The sequence below is a fragment of the Trichosurus vulpecula genome, chromosome 3, assembly GCF_011100635.1.
Source record: "Trichosurus vulpecula isolate mTriVul1 chromosome 3, mTriVul1.pri, whole genome shotgun sequence".
Taxonomy (NCBI): domain Eukaryota; kingdom Metazoa; phylum Chordata; class Mammalia; order Diprotodontia; family Phalangeridae; genus Trichosurus; species Trichosurus vulpecula.
In genome coordinates, this window is record NC_050575.1 from 300,806,736 (window position 1) to 300,819,369 (window position 12,634).

Consider the following 12,634-nt stretch of genomic DNA (forward strand, 5'->3'; position numbering starts at 1 on the left):
CACAGATCTGCCAGAAGCTGTTTAATATTCTAAATCTAAGCGTTTCCAGCCCAAACCTGGAGAGCTGTTGAGTAGCCTCAGTCGGTCAGACCCTTCCTGACGCCGTTTGGGGTTTTCTTGGCAGATACTGGAGCAGTTTGTCATTTCCTTCTCCAGCGTGTTTGAAGATTAGGAACTGAGGCAAACAGGGTTAAGTGACTTGCCCAGGGTCACCCTAGGAAGTGTCTGGGGCCCTATCTGAACTCATGAAGATGAGTCTTTCTGGTTCCAAGCCCAGTTACCCTAAACCTAGAGGCAGGAAACGTCCAAAGGGACGGTTTGGCCACCTTCCCCTCCCCCCATGCCTTCCAGCATCTCTCCCAAGTCAACTTGAGGTAACGTTTAAAAGAGCTTTGAACAAGGAGAGCATCAAAACATATTAAAATACACTTTGGAGTTAACATTCCAGAATAAGTCTGTTAGTCTTCAACCACAATAATTCAGGTCCTTCCCACACCCTTCTTCGTAAAAATGGAAAGGGTTTCCTCCCCACAATCAACATCTCAATCCCCTCTGGATGGAAGAGGGTAAGCTTAACCACTAGGCACTTCAGGGCTTACCTTCCTCATCAAATACAAATTCCTACGTTTGGCGCTTAAAGCTCTTCATAGCCTAGCCCCTTTCTTTTATCCTTTTTTTAAAAAAAGATTTTATCCACATGCTTTGTTTTTATATTACAATTACATTTTATTCCCAATCCAAGAGAGGTCTCTAGTAACAAACAATTAAGCAAAACTAACAGTACATCTACCTCATCTTAAAATGAATGCAAATTTAGAATTACGAGAATAAAGTGACTAAAATGTCCATACACTTTGACCAGGAGATTCCATTGCTAGGCCAATATCCTAAGGAAGCCATTGATAAGAAGTCCCTATATACAACAAAGCAGGCGCTGCAGATTGCTTAGGGCTTAGTCAAACATCGAAGATGACAAGGTCATTCACTGTATGTTGGGGGACCACAGTGGTCCTGACTTTTGTCTTCTCATTGAACTTCAATGTCTCAGGAAAGCGAGAGTGAGGCTGATACCTTTGTGCAACTCTACTTCATTTAAATGCAATTCACTAGAAAGTCATCACCCTTTGATCTTTGAAAACAAAGGTAAACAAGAGAAGAGACTCTCACACTACCCCTTTGCAGAAGTGGGTCAGGAGTATTGCATATTGAATATAGTTTCAATATGTTGATCAGTCATGGTGATTTTTTCCCCCTCTTTTTCTTTCTTTTTTTTTGTCAGAATATTATTTACTATATGGGTTGGCTCTCTAGAAGGAGGGAAGGGAAAATAGTGGAAACTGTGGTGACATAAAAAACAAGACATCAATAAAAACTTGATTTTTTGAAAAGTGGACCTAACAGTCTGTGTGGGATGAAAGACCCTCACCAATTAAATTTATAATAAGGAGCCATCTCAGGGTGGGAGCAGAAATAAATTTTATTCAATTCCCGAGAACTGGGCACCCTCTGCTAGCACAGAGCAGAACCAGCAAAGGAGGTGCTTTACAAGGGGCAAAGCACCCATAATTATACCTAACACAAGAGAATTCCCGCCCACCTCTGACCCTTCTCACCATTGGCTGGAAGGTGGGCTTACAATCTGAGCACAAAAGCTAGACAAAGAACCGGGAAATTGAGGCACAGAAACTCCAATTCCCATTCCCTTAGTTAATGATTACACCTGCGGTGACATCTATAAATCTAAAGAAGGAGAATAGGATAAGGGGAGGGGGAGATCCTCTCCATTCTTTACAGTAGAGGAAAACAGGTCATTATGACCCTGTTCTTACTGAGTAAATCCTTTAAACCAGAACTAGAAAAAAGAACAAAAAGTTTCAGGGTAAACTTTCCCAGAGGCTGAGCCATCAGACTCTCACAGCCTCAGAATTTTTTTTTCACTTCCCTATTTCTTGATTTTTAAACATTTCTTAGTGTAGATATAGATATATTTATACATATCTTCCCTGTGAAGTCTTTACATTTTATTTACCTCACACACAGTCCATATATATGGTATCTTGTTTCTATTTAAAGAATTTTTAAAAACTGATAGAAATCTGTTTTCTTTCCCTTTCATCTCCCAACCCATTAAAGAAAAGAAAAAATAAATTCCGTAGAACAAATATGCATAATTAAGCAAAGCAAATTCCTTGTTTGTCTGTATACAAAAAATATTTATTTTTTTGCATTCCAAGTATATCACCTCTCAGGAAGTCAATAATATGTCTCACCACTGGTCATTATAATTGGTCATTATATTGATCAAAGTTATAACTTTCAAAGGTTTTTTGTTGTTTTTTTTATAGTGTTATTACATAAATTGCTGTACTGGTTCTGCTTATTTCATTCTGCATCAATTCATATAAGTATTTCCATTTATCCCCATTTTTTATAGCACAGGAGTATTACATCCCATTCATATACCACAACACATCCAGCCATACCCCAATTGCTGGACCAACCTTTAATTTTTTTGTTACCACAAAAAGAGCTGCTATAAATATTTTTGTATGTATAGGACCTTTTCCCATTTCTTTGATCTCTTTTGGGTAGAGGTCTATCTAGCAGTGGTTTAGCTGGGTCAAATGGCATGCATTGTTAAGTAACTGTTTTTGAATAATTCAAAATTGTTTTTCAGAATGGTTGTAGTCATTTGCAAGTCAACAATTCTTCAATGTGACTATTTTCCAAAAGCACCTCCAATATTTATCATTTTTCTTTTTTATTATCTTTGCCAATTCAATGGGTATAAGGCAGGCTATCATAATTGCTTTAATTGGCATTTTTCTAATTAGCAGTGATTTGGAGCATTTTTTCGTATGGTTATACTAAATTATTTAAATTGAGGAATCTTATAAATTTGGATTGGTTCTGTATACATCTTGGAAAAGAGACCATCATAAGAGAAACTTGCTGTAAAGATTTTTTTCCAATTGTTTCCCTGATCTTAGTTTTGCTATGTCTGCTTAACAACTTTTTAATTTTATGTAATGAAAATTATTTATTTTTTCCTTTCTCTTGCTTTGTGGACATGAACTTTTTTTTCATATCCATAGATCTGATTGATATTTTTTCCCATATTTCTCTAATTTGTTTATGATGTGACTTTTTATATGTAGATCACATATCCATTTGGAGCTTATCTTGGTATAATATGTGAAATGTTTGTCTGAATCTAATTTCTTCCATACTCTTGTTCAGTTTTTCTAGATGTTTTTGTCGAATAATGAGTCCTTATCTCAGTAGCTATGGGTTTTTTTGTTTGTTAAATACGAGAGTACTAGATTAATTTTCTGTTTCACTGGATGATGTTCTTTACTCTTTTTTTAACCCTGTACCAAAGTATTTTGATAATTACTATGTTATATTATAAATTGGGATCTGGCATGGCTAAAACCACTTGGTTCCCACTTTATTTAATTATTTGCCTTCAGATTCTTGACCTTTTGTTCCTCCAAAAGAATTTTGTTATATTCTTTTCTAGTTCTAAAAGTAATCTTTTGGCGGTATGTTTATCTGTAGTTAAGGTGGGACTTTTTGCTATTCTTCTCTTAAGTGCCATTAATAATTCTGGCCTTTGTTTGAATGGGGCAGGTAAAATGGGATCCTTTTTGTCTTGGAGTGTTTCTCAGCCCTAAGACAATGTAATGGTAATCAGGGCAGGACTTTTGGTTGTCTTCTCCTTTGGAATACTGAGGTAGTAAAGTACCTTTGATGAGTCTTGCCAGCAAAATGGGACTTTTCACTGTTCTTTGTTTGAGTGCTTCTCAGCCCTGAGGTAATCAAGTGCCCCAGCGCCCTGAGGCAGTTATATAAGAGCCAAGGTTGGTGTTTGATTTTTGGGGCTCTCACTCACTGGAAGAGTGACTGGGCAAGCCTTTGTAACTGCCCCCAGCTTTGCTAACCCAGACCCATTGGTTCTTTGGTAACTATGAATTGTGATTTGAATCACACAAGGTCTGTTTGTTGATGTTTGTAATTTCTATTTGTATTTGTTCTGAAGTTCAGGTTGCTGGATTTTCCTCCTGAACTAAGTGACTTATATTTGTATGTGTGATTAAAGTGAGATTGTTAACCACTTGAAGTTACTTTCCTTAGAAAAGCAGATCAAAGAACCTGTGCTGGCAGCTCTTGTTGCTGGTCTTGTTGGGTCTTATACCCCACACCACCTGCGAGCCAAATTGTTGCTACAGTATAGCATTGAATAAGCAGACTTGTTTAGGTAATATTATCATTTTTTTATTGTATTCACTTGTCCTATTCATGAGCAATTAATATTTTTCCAGTCTATATTTCTGTAAACAGAGGGTAGTTGTATTTGTGTAGTTTTTGTGTTTATATTAAAAGGATTAATCCCAAGTATTTTATACATTTTATAATAATTTTAAATGGAATTTACTTTCTATCTCTTTCTGCTGGGTTTTGTTGGTATTATATAAAAATGCTGATTTGTGTGGATTTATTTTATGTCCTGTAAGTCTGCTGACATAATTCATTCACTCATTTACTTTTTTAGTTGAATCTTTAGGGTTCTTTAAGTATGCTATTCTATCATCTGCCAAAAAAGCGATAATTTTATTTCTTCTTTACTTATGCTTATTTCCTCAGTTCAGTATCATGTCAAATAGAAGTGCTTATTCTGGACATCCTTGTTTCATCCTTGATTTTATTGAAAAGTATTCTAGCATCTTCATTGCTTATCATGTTAGCGCTTGGTTTTAGATATATGCTATTTATAATTTTAAGAAAAGTTTCATTTATTCCTATATAATCAAGAGGATTATGTACTTATATGCTATACATATGAATATACAATAAGTCAGTAGTGTATATTATATATTCTATAATCAGGAGGACAAAAAGGAACAGGGAATATCTTTTAATGTTCATTTAGAAATCAGGTTCTTTGTTCTGTTGCGCTGGGTTTACCTCTCTATTTCATGAAGTTGTATGCTTCTGGGAAACATTTTTCCTTTGAAATTCTAAGTCAAATGGGGTCTGTCCTAACCATGGTCCACAAATTATCCAGTTTGGGCCACTTACACTGAGAGTCATGTATACATAAATCATTACCTTGGAGTATCCCATTTCAGTGTCAGTTGTTAACAGTTCCTGGGGTGGATCTTTCCACCTTGTTTCTAGGACATTCACAGAGTTCCAAGTTATGAAGTGCCACTGATGAAAGTTCCTTAGGCAATTTTGTTCAAATCTACTGGTGATACATCAAATTTAGTAGGGCCTGACAAAACCTAATTACATTGACCTTCCCAAACTTTAGTTTGTTAGGTGAAAGCCTGTGCAAATCTTATGGAGTTAACCAAAGAGCATCAAATTAGGTTACCTGTAACTCATTTAAAATTATGAAGAGTTTTAATTTTTATGTTCCTTTTATTTGTTTCATCCTACCTAAACTCTGTAATTGATATGGACAATGCTATCTATAGGCTAGTGGAAGAATCTTAAAAAATATATCCTTGAGCCCTTCAACTGCTTGACATTAACAGACAAAAACTTCAAACTGGAAAAAACATAATCTAAAAGTTCTTTATATCTTTTATATCACTTGTCCATGTAAAGATGCAATCCAACTTGAAAGATTACAGACAATTACTAAAACACATCCAAAACCTGTGTATTTAGGCTTTTGTATAAAATTCATCTGTGGACTTTCAAAGTTCAGTCATTTCTCTTTACCTTCAGGATAAAATGTAAACTATATCATTTAGGACAATTTTCTTTTCTTGGCCTTTTGTCATTGTTTTCACTGACACAACAGAAGAAATTATAAGGCTACTATTATAGTAGAAGCTATCTTGAGTCCTCTAAGTGTATTCTTTACCATTTGAAAAAATATCTGGAAGCCAACCACATTTATCTTAGCCTCAAGGGAAAACAATCTGATCTTGTTGCCTTTCTCAAAGTTGGGTTTTACTCAAGCGTTAGAGCTTTTTGCCTCTTTATCACTTTCTCTTTGAGAATATGTTTCTGTGAGACCATAAGGACATAGTCTTATACATGGATATAAGTCTATTAAACCAATGAGCAAGGAACTGACAAGTTTAAGAACTGATTTACTCTAGTTGTCTAGGTTAGGGGGTTAAGACAAGTTAAAATAGCTGAAATAAAGGCAATAGGGTCCTTTATACCTTCATCCCATAGTAGCCCAGACTTGCCTGATGATTATAACAATAAGATTGATTATGCAACCTTTGCAGTTCATCTATCTTGGTGAGAGAAATTTGCTATAAAAGGAGGAGGAACCTGTTTATAACAATATCTTTTTTTTTTTTTTCCTGTGGGGCTTTCTGGTTTGTTTGTTTTTTTTCTGGAGGGGGAGGGCAGGGCAATTGGGGTTAAGTGACTTGCCCAAGGTCACAGAGCTAGTAAGTGTGTCAAATGTTTGAGGTCAGATTTGAACTCAGGTCCTCCTGATTCCAAGGCTGGTAGTCTACTCTCTGCGCCACCTAGCTACCCCTGTTTATAACAATATCAAGACCATTCTTCAGACCTGAGCCTAAAGGGGCAGAGAGACCTATAAGTATAACAGGACAAAACCCCCTCACTTCTGTTTGACTTCTGTTTGATGTAAAAGACATAAATACCTTTTTGGAAATGCCGAAATGCCAATTATGCAATGACTGCTAGCAGGGAGATGGATAGAGAGCCAGGCCTGGAGTCAGGAAGACCTGAATTCAAATGTGACCTCAGACACTAGCTGTGTGACCCTGGGCAAGTCACTTAATTAACCCTGTTTGCCTCCATTTCCTCCTCTGTACAATGAGCTGGAGAAGGAAATGGCAAACCACTCCAAGTATCTTTGCCAAGAAAACCCCAAATGGGGTCATGAAGAGTTGGACACGACTGAACAACAACAAATTACGCAACAGAGTTCCATGTTATTGACAGGGTGTCAGAGTCAGGTTCATGGTCTACCAGGCGGGAAACTATTCTCCTGTCTAGAAAAGAAATCTCACAGTATAAAACTGAGTCAGGAGATTCATTTCTTCTATACGATGGTTTCCCAGAATCACAATACAAGAAACTATAAGCACAATACTAACATAAAACATCGTGGATTCAGTACAGACATACAACTTATTTCCAGTCTAAGAACATTAATCCAGAATGCATTTCTCAGTTATCTCACATGGGAAAACCATTCCATTCATCTGCCAATTTTGTATTCAGAGGCTAGTATAGAGTGGTTGAAAGTGTGGCAGTAGCAGTTACCATCCAGAGTACAGATCAACTATACCTGAGTAATAATTTTCCTCAACTAATTTATCAACCCATATAAATCAAAATTTTAAGTTGCTCAATTTTAAATCATGCTATATGATTTCAGTTACTTTTCCACATCTACAAGAATAAAAAAAAATCTATGAAATAAAGTTTGGGAATCATGAGAAATCTCAAAATTAACTTTTAACTTCCCAAGGAAGAAACAAGAACCTCTCCAAATAGAGTTCACAACTTTACAGGCATGGAGATCTTCCCATTTTCCTCTTCTCACAATGAGATCTAAAATTTCCTTAAACTTTCTGTAATACTTTAGTAAATCCTAGCCTCTTCCTTTGGCTCATGCTGAATATCATGATATCTGGCAAAGATGAGAGCCTTGTACTATGCCAACATGGGTGAAAAATGACTAGTTCTATATACTTGCCATTACAGAATAAAAATTGAGTTGCAATTAAAAATAATTTTTTTCTATTTCTAATACCTTTCACTGCTTTTTGGTTGAGTTTCAGGTCTATGCTATCAGAGTAAACTCTTTCTAGTTTCTTTTAAGTGTCTCTGTCTTTTTAGTGACTCTAATTCCAGAGTAAACCTTGAAAATGACATTATTACACTTCTCAAAACATAATATTCACTTTCTTTCTCATACTGTCATTTTCTCAATCCCTCACCCACTCCTCTGCTTCCAAATCATGGCTCAAACAATCTTCAGAACTAGCTTTCTTACACCACAGAATTTCTTACTCCTAGTGCTGGATGGAAAGTTGTCAGAGCAGGGGAACTGGGAGAGTCTGAGCTAGCACAATCTCATGAGTCAGGAATTGGCACATGGGTTTCCTTCTGTTGAGGTCTTTGGCTAGCCACTGCTGATTGATAAACAATGAGACAGAAACAGGGAACCAGCAGCCTCATTCCCTCAGTGATACACACTCCACCAGCAAGAGGATACAAATGTGTATCTTTTTCAAAACAGGTGATGGATAGCACAGTACCTGGCACATAGTATACAGTTAAAATGTTTCTTGATTGATAAAAATAAAATGGAACTTAAAGATCATTTAATCCAATTATTGCTCTTTATAGATTATGAAAATGAGGCCCAGGAAGAGAGAGATCACAGCTCTCTTTAGTAGGATAGGAGGTTATATTGGGGTGGACACATTCATCTATAGATCACCCTTTAGCCTGGCACTTGACTGTCTGCTATACTTAATTTTATCATTCTGAGCTCCAAAGGAATCTAGGTACATGAATGAAGTTTCTTATTAACGAATAAAATTGAAACCTCTTTCTCATTAATTAGCTCAAGCCTTCATCTAATTATATAATGAACTAAATAAAACTCTCCCAATAGTAATTTTATCCTAGACTAAGTAAATATTAAAATATTCAATATCTATTTATATTTTGAAATTTTGACCTTTTTACAAAAGGAGAGAGCAGTTGTACTCTGAATCAATACAGTACACCGATAAAATCACAAATCACTAAAGTTTTATTAATATTGGAACTACTTTTAGTTTCTTGTCATAAGACTACCTTAGTTAAAATGAAACTTAAAAAATTTATTACTATGTTCTCCTTGCCAGAATTTTATTATTTTTGCATTGATATTCATTAAAGATACTGGTATGTGGTTCTTTTTCTCTGCTTTATCATTCTTTGATTTAGGGGTCAGATCCATATTTATCTTAAGTACTGAGTAGAATGCTATGTCTTTCTATTTTTGAAAGCAAATTATACAGTATAGGGATTATTTGTTCCTTAAAGGTTTGTTGTAGGCAATGCTGCAGTAAAGAATACTGAAAAGGAGTGGTCAGATAAGAAAGGAGAATCAAGAGAGAGCATCGTCAAAAAAACCAATAGGGAAGAGAGTAGTCAATAGGAGAAGGCAGTCAATAAATAGTACCTAATGCTAGAGTTCAAGCAGAATGAAAATTGGAAAAAAGCCCTCAGATTTGACAATTAGGAGGTCACTGGTGAGTTTGGAAAGGTCAGTTTCAGTTGAGTAAAGACATTAGGAGCAGAATTGAGTGAGAAATTTGCAGAATTAAGTGAGAAAAGGGTTTTCAAACATGCAGAAGGAGAAAAGAGAGAATCCATGGTGAATGATTTCTATTTTCTTTCTCTTTCTTTTTTTAACCAGGATTTTACTAATTTTTTTTCCAATTACATGCAAAAGCAATGAACATATCCTTTAAAATTTTGAGTTCCAAACTTTCTACCTCCCTCTTTCCCCCCCCTCCCCAAGAAGGCAAGTGACTCGATACAGACTATATATAGGCAGTCATGCAAAATATATTTCCATACTAGCCATGCTGTTAAAGGAAACATAGACCAAGAAAAATAAATTTAAAAAAGTATGCTTCTATCTGCTTTCAGACTCCATCAGTTCTTTCTCTGGAGGTGGATAGCATTTTTTCATCTTAAGTTCTTTGGAATTGTCTTGGATCATTGTATTGCTAAGAAGAGCTAAGTCATTCACAGCTGATCATTGTACAGTATTTCTGTTACTGGGTACAATGTTTTTCTGGTTCTCCTCACTTCACTTTGCATCAGTTCATGTAAGTCCTCCCAGGTTTTTCTGTACCATCTTGCTTGTCACTTCTTTTAAGTTATATTGTCTGCAGTTATTTCATTTTTTTAGAGTAAAGATTTTATTTTGTTTTCCCCCACTTAATAGTAATTTATTTTTTCCAATTACATGTGAAGATAGTTTTCAATTTTTACTTTTACAAGATTTTGAGTCCCAAAATTTTTTCTCCCTCCTCCCATCCCTCTTCCCCAAGACAGCATGCAATCAGATAGGCTATACATGTACAATCATATTAAACATATTTCCACATTAGTCATGTTGTGAAAGAAGAATCAGAACAAACGGGAAAAACTACAAGAAAGAAAGAGAGAGAGAAAATAGTATGTTTCCATTTGCATTCAGACTCTATAGTTCTTTCTCTGGATATGGACAGCATTTTCTATCTTGAGTCTCTTGGAATTGTCTTAGATCATTGCATTGCTGAGAAGAGCTAAGTCTACAAAGTTGGTCACCACATAATGTTGCTGTTACTGTGTACAATGTTCTCCTGGTTCTGCTCACTTCACTCAGCATCAGTTCATGTAAGTCTTTTCAGGTTTTTCTGAAATCCACCTGCTCATCATTTCTTGTAGAACAATAGTATTCCATTACATTCATATACTGCAACTTGTTCAGCCATTCCCTAATTGATGGGCATCCTCTCAATTTTCAATTCTTAGCCACCATGAAAGACTTGCTATAAATATTTTTGTACATATGGATCCTTTTCCTTTTTTAGCTTCTATGTAGGCCTTTAATGGTTAGAGTAATAATTTTATTAGGCTAGCTGTGGGCTGTAAGGGGTTGTCATGAATGGAATACCTGAATTCATCAGCTAGTAGGCAGCCTATTGGTAATAAACCCTTCTGTACTTAGCTGGGTTGGTTCCCGGACAGAAGATTCAGTCTATCCCTGAGGCTGTATTCAGTGATTTTCCAGTGGGGCTGAACCTGCTCAAACTTACATTCCTCTGGTATAGTCTTTGAGAATACCGATCAGCATAAGCTGCATAATACATTTCCAGCGAAGACTTACATGGACAGAGTGACCTGAAATTATATCATTCAGGAATTCTATAGGGAGACAGCTAGGTTTTTCTAATACCAAAATGGAGCACCAGTTTTGATGCTGACAGATATGCATGATAAAGGAAAACATGTGGGCTAAGTAGTGAACCTGTTTAGCTTACCTTTTGTTCTGGCCCAAATTCTTTTGCCTGCTAGGCCAGAAAAGATCTTGAGAATGTCTAACCCTACATGACACAGGCATGGCTATAGGTCAGCCTAACTGGCCTGTTTGGTATTCCTCACATAACACTTGTCACCTCTCCTCTTTGTGTCTTTATATAGCTTGTTCCTCATACCTAGGATGGACCCTTACTTCACCCCTGCTTTCTTCCAATCTTAGCTTAGGTCCTACTTTATTTAGGAAGCCTTTCTTGTTTTTCTTAGTTGTTGAGATCTCTCTCCCATCCCTTGGAAATTCTCTTTTTTGTATGTATTTTATATTGATTTATAAGTCTACATGTGTAATGATAAGCTGGGTGGGACTTTTTGGTTTTTTGCTTTGGAGTGCTTCTCAGGCAGTAAGGCAATCAAATGCCTTTGAGTCTTGACTTCGTTTGAATCAAGCAAGTGGGACTTTTTATTGTCTTTTGTTTTGGAGGGCTTTTCAGCACTAAGGCAACCAAGTGCCTTTGAGATGGTTTTGAGTCCCATGGTTGTGATGCCCTCTGACCCTGAATAAGTGTATATATACTCTGAGGTTAGCATTTTGCTTGGGGCTCACTCATTGGAAGTGTTGGTGGAGACTCTGGGTAGCCGCTAAGGCCCACCCCCCCCACTCCCCGCCTCCCACTTTGAAAACCCAGATGTTGGTGCTTCTCTCTGGTAACTGTGTATATATTGCTATGGTCAGACAGATAGAAGCCTGTCTGTTGATTTGTATTTGTTCCATTTATATAATTTCTGCTTGTAATTTCTGTTTGTGTCTTTTCTGAAGTTCAGAGTGCTGGCTTTCCCCCCTGAACTAAGTGAATGATATACGTATGTTTAATTACGGTAAGATTGTTAACCCCTTAAAGTTGCTTTCCTTAGAAAAGTAGATCAAAGAACCTGTGGAAGCAGCCCTCCTGCGTGCTGGTGTTGTTGGCCTTAAACAGCCACAGTAGCTGCAAGTGACACTGTTGCTACAACATGTTATCCCAGATAGAACAAAAGCTGCTTGGGGGATGGGCAGTGACTGGCACATAGTAGGCATTTCTAGTTTTTAGACATAAAGATGAAGACTTAATCTTAGCTTGAAGCACAATCTACCTAGCTTTTGGTAGCAAATCAGCTATCTACTCACCCTTGAAATAGAGAGGTTCCAGTCACTTTACCCTAGCAATCTAGGGCTGAGATGGAGTCTGCCGGCAGCTCTGAAGAGATGAAATCCAAAAAGATGACATCTAGGTGTCATAATGAAAGAACTAGGCTTGGAGGTGGGAAGACTTGAGTTCAAATCCTGCTTGAATGCCTAGCTCTATGACTTTGGGCAAGTCATTTAACCTTTATCAGCCTCAATTTCCTCATTAGGCTTAGTGGCTTCTAAGGTTCCCTCCAACATTAGCCCAGCAGCCAACATGAGACCAGTAGTGCAATGCCCAGACCGCAGGCCCCACAGTCGCCTGCATTCAACAGATTAGGGGGGACTTGGGGAACACTTTCAGTGGAGATTTCACATCCAGGGGAAAACAGACCCAGTGAAAATGGTGCAGTGACATCACCAGAAGACATCAGT